This window comes from Silene latifolia, unplaced genomic scaffold (assembly GCF_048544455.1).
Source record: "Silene latifolia isolate original U9 population unplaced genomic scaffold, ASM4854445v1 scaffold_409, whole genome shotgun sequence".
Lineage (NCBI taxonomy): Eukaryota > Viridiplantae > Streptophyta > Magnoliopsida > Caryophyllales > Caryophyllaceae > Silene > Silene latifolia.
In genome coordinates, this window is record NW_027413333.1 from 45,767 (window position 1) to 50,994 (window position 5,228).

Below are 5,228 nucleotides of genomic sequence, written 5' to 3' on the forward strand. Positions count from 1 at the left end.
ATGATTGGAATGTTGGAGTCTTCTTCAATGTCAACAATGACAAAGTCCACCGGGATGAAAAATTTCTCAATTCGTACGGGAACATCTTCCCATATCCCTAATGGTGTCTTCGTCGATCTATCGGCCATTTGGAGTGTGATATTGGTGCATTTAAGCTCTCCCATCCCCAACCTTTTACTCACCGAGCACGGCATAACACTCACACTAGCCCCTAGATCACATAAGGCTTTGTTGATCGTGGTGTCGCCAATGGTACACGGTATTGAGAAGCTTCCCGGATCTTTGAGTTTTGGAGGTGAACTCCCTTGAAGTATTGCACTACTCACCTTAGTGAAGGCGGTAGTCTCAAGCTTCCGGATCGACTTCTTCTTTGTGAGGATGTCTTTCTTGTATTTTGCATAGGCCGGCACGTGATTGATTAATTATGTGAAAGGAATTGAGACTTCTAAATTCTTCACAATTTCCATAAATTTTCCAAGTTGGTCATCAAATTTGGGCTTGGCTTGACGACTTGGAAAAGGAAGTCTAATCACAATGGGCTCCTTCTCCTTGACCTTGTCTTCATTTTTCTTTGAAATTTCTTCTTTTGATGGTTCTCCATCCTTGGAGTTTTGCACAATTTCTTCTTTATCACTAGCTTCCACAACTTCATCCTCAACTTGCTTCTTTGGTGCTTCATACCTTGTACCACTCCTCAAGTGAATGGCACTAACCGTTTCATGTCTTGGGGGATTACTTTGAGGTGGTAATTGCCCCTTTTATCTTTGTGAGCTTGAAGATGCTAGTTGAGTCAATTGGGTTTCCAACATTTTGGTGTGAGCTAGGATGTTGTTGATGGTGGTTTCCTTTGCTTGACTATCATTTTGCATTTGAGTGAAAAACTCTTGTTGATTTTTTTGCATTTGAAGGACCGCTTTTTGAACATCAAAACCTTGGTCATTTTGTTGATTGTATGGAGTTTGATTTTGGTAACCTTGGTTTTGGTTGTAAAAGGGTCTTTGATTTTGGTTTCTCATGGGAGGTGGGGTGTATGTTGTTTGAGGGTTTTGAACATTTTGGCTTTTGTATGAGAGATTTGGATGGAATTTGGTGTTTTAATTGTAATAGTTTGAATAAGGGGTACCCCTCTTGTATGCTTGGAAAGCATTCACTTGTTCATTTGTTCCCCTACATTCACTTTGGTCATGTCCCAAAGTTCCACAATTCTCACATATCCCACTTGGGATTGATGAAAATGCCGTCATGGCATTAACATGATGCTTTGGTGATTTTGAGACTTCTTCAAGTCTAGCCATAGCTTTTTCAAACTTCAAATTGATGGTATCAATGTGAGCACTAAGTTGAGCACCCAATTGAGTAATGGAGTCCACTTCATGCTTTCCTCCTCTAGTAGCCTTGCGAGGTCTACTATATTGTGAGTTATGGACCGCCATTTCCTCAATTTTGTTCCAAGTTTGATTGTCATCAACTTCGGTGAACATTCCATTTGATCCCATGTTGAGAATGTTCCTTGAATCTTCATAAAGACTGTTCCAAAATTGTTGTACCAAGAACCACTCGCTAAGTCCATGGTGAGGACATGAGCAAAAAATTTCTTTGAACCGCTCCCAAGCTTCATACAAAGATTCTTCATCCCTTTGCTTAAAGCCCGTGATTTGAGCTCTTAGCATGTTAGTCTTTTCCGGTGGATAGAACTTTTTGTAGAAAGCTAGAGCCAACTTTTTCCAAGAATCAATTCCGAGAGTAGCCTTATCAAGGCCTTTCAACCATTGTTTCGCGGTGCCAATTAGAGAAAAAGGAAATAAGACCCATCGAATTTGGTCTTGAGTTACACCGGTTTGAGAAATCGCATCACAATAGTCACAAAAAGTCTCCATATGAGAATGAGGGTCTTCACTAGGCATCCCCCAAAATTGGCTTCTTTCGACTAATTGGATAAATGCGGATTTGGCAATAAAATTTCCGGTTAGATGTTGTGGTGTGGGAGTACCATTGGGTAGGTTCTCCTCGGTGGGTACGGAATGTGATGAAAACTTAGGCATGGTGGGTTGATTTTGTGTTGGATTTTGTGTTGGGTTCTCCTCTCCTTCTGTTGCAAAAGGGTTGATGAACTCAATAGTATTTGGTTGAATATCTACAACCTCACCAATACCTCTCAAATTTCTCCTAGCAAGTCTTCTATTGGTTGTCAAAGTTCTTTCAATTTCACGATCAAAGGGTAACAAGTCACTTTGTGACCTTCTAGACATGCAAAATATCAAACAACTCGAAAACAATTAGAACAAACCTTGAGGAGTTTTACTTCCCCAAGGCAAAGAAAGACACAACTAATAACAATGTAAGAAAATCTAAATCAAGTTAACACCGTCCCCGGCAACGGCGCCATTTTTGGTCGGACTATGTCTTTTCGGTAACTTGTCGTTAGGAGCACCTAGACCAAAACACAATTTATAACTTCACCAACAACTCTACAATTAGTAAAGAGGAAAGTAAAGGTCGGATCCCAAGGGACGGGAATTGAGATGAGATTTCTATTGCAACTAGTGGTGTCTTAGGGGGTGTCACAATTGGGGTTGATGTAGAAGATCACTAAACTAAATAGCAATGAAAGTAAACAAGCAAGATGAATTAAAAGGGATGTAAACAATTGATAAAAAGCACTATGGTGTCATGGGGTCATAGGGGATTCATGGGAATTGATCATATAAACATATTCTCAAGTTATAAGCAAGCAATTATTGTTGTGATGGATCGAGTTGGTTTATATCTTACAATCCTAGGAAAGTTTGGGTCCCGGAGCCGAATCAATTAGATTGTACAACACCTACAAGTCGACTTAGTCTTCCCTACTCAACAACATGCATGGTCTAATGAGACTCGAGTTGATTTATGTCTTACAAGTCTCATTGAAAAGATAGGTGATGGGTAAAAAATGCAAGGATTCATAGGCTCACATTTCATCAAACATAACATGTGCATGAGTTGAGATCACAACAAGCAAGCAAATAAACTATGAAAGCATATTAATTTAAGCATGAATCATTCCCCATGTTGGTTTCCCCTAATTACCCATTAACCCTAGCTAAGGAACTACTCACTCATTATCATGTTGAACATGCTAGCAAGGTTGTCAATCATACCAACAAAGTGAAACATGATGAATAAATGAAAGTGATTAACAATAATTAAAGAGGGATTAAGAGAATTATACCTACTAATGATTCCAATAATAAAGCAAAGAATAAAAGAAGTACTTGATGCTTGATTGAGAGGTTGTCAATCTCCCAATAATAAACCAAATAATCTTCAATTACCCAAAATAAAGGATGAACAAGAGAGAGATTAAGGAAATAAAACTTGTATTAAAACTTGATTAATTGTTGATTACAATATTAAAGAGAGATTTGATTGATATTAACTACACTAAAGATTGCTAAGAAGAACATCCTCTTCTAATTAGACTAATGGGAAATTTATAGTGGGGATTAGGTGTATGAATTAGGGTTAACTAAGGGCTTAAATGACGATTAAGTCCCTACTTAAGGAAACGCCGGTCTTTTTGGAAAGACTCCGGTCTCTAGAAAAAGATGTGCATCCTTCCTTGAAGCTTGAAGAAGACGAATTGGGACTGCCTGAGAATCCGGGCGTCTTTAGCACGGGACGGGCGGATTCGGTGGTTTCTGCCCGGGCGTCTTGTGGGGAAGACGGGCGTCTTCTGGGGAAGACGCACGGATTGTTGTGCAGTCTCGTTTCTTCTTCTTTTCTTCCTTTTTCTTCATAAGATCCTTGGGGATTTCCTCGGGGATGCAAGGATCTTTTCTCATCATTGCCCATCTACTGTAGTATGTACAAAGGCCTTCTAATCTTATCTCTCCTTGATGCTTGGTCATTGAATTCAATCAATTTAGTCTCGTTTTGCCATGAAAATGCAAGGTTTGCACTCCTTTCCTACCAAGGGATCAAAACCTCAAAGAATATGCAAAACAAAGAACTAAAGACAATAAATTACCCAAATATGCACTAAAAAGCATGGGAACAAGGCTAATTCGGGGACTTAATATGCTCTAATTATGGTCACATCACTAGTATCTCAAGTACACGGGCCCAAGGTACAAAATCTCCCTAACCAAGTGAATGGTCAGATGCATCATGATCAACTAAAATATTCTTCAGTAAATCCGTCTCACGAATCCGTCACCTTTTATCGGTAATTGCCTCTTCCGTCTCCAAAAGATCCTTCTTCTATTTTATGAATTACTTTTCAGAATTAACATGGTATTTATAGTCTAAACTTAGGGAGTATATGAGGCCAATTAGGAAACTATTACTATTTCCTTATTCTAATTATTATAGGAATTGCCATTATTATTATTATCACTATATTATTATTGTTATTATTGTTATTATTATTATTATTATTATTATTATTATTATTATTATTATTATTATTATTATTATTATTATTATTATTATTATTATTATTATTATTATTATTATTATTATTATTATTATTATTATTATTATTATTGTTGTTGTTATTATTATTATTATTATTATTATTATTATTATTATTATTATTATTATTATTATTATTATTATTATTATTATTATTATTATTATATTAGTCTTACCATAAGTAAGATTTCCTCAAACTATCTTTTACTAATTTTATTATTGCCATAACACTATTATTATTAGGCTTATTATTGATATAATTATTATTACCTTTACATATTATTATTATTATTAAATCCCGAAATAATTCCCGATCACACTCATACTAAGCCATTAAAATCTATCCATACAATTATAACACACGGCCTAAGACCCTATTATTAGCTAAGCCCAATACCCGACTTGCTTACTCATTTTATTATTTAATTAACGTCTTATCTGCAACTATTATTAGAAATGCCATTAGTTAACTATTTGAGTTACATAAATATTTCATATAAATTATTATCAAAATACGGTATATTACACGCGTGAAAGTTAGGATTAGGCAAAGTATGGTTTGATGATGGTGGGGTAGTGGTTAGAGATTGATTGAAGGGATTGCATGGCGTTTTTGGAGTCTCTGCCTTCGTGAAAGATCGAGTTGATTGAAAACGGGTTTTGGGTTCGGGAGACATGATGATTATGTAAGATGGTAAGGTTGAGCGTGGGAGATTTTTAATAAAGGTAATTATTTAGAGAGTTGTGAGGGTGATGGTGATGGGCGGTGGAAA

At 36.5% G+C, this 5,228-nt stretch overlaps 1 non-coding gene across 1 annotated transcript; it reads left to right on the forward strand.

Moving 5' to 3' along the window:
- Positions 1–1,563: 1,563 nt before the first annotated feature.
- LOC141639480 (small nucleolar RNA R71) lies at positions 1,564–1,670 on the forward strand. The gene has a single exon (XR_012542544.1). It is a non-coding gene; the product is annotated as a small nucleolar RNA R71 (small nucleolar RNA).
- The last annotated feature ends 3,558 nt before the right edge of the window (positions 1,671–5,228 follow it).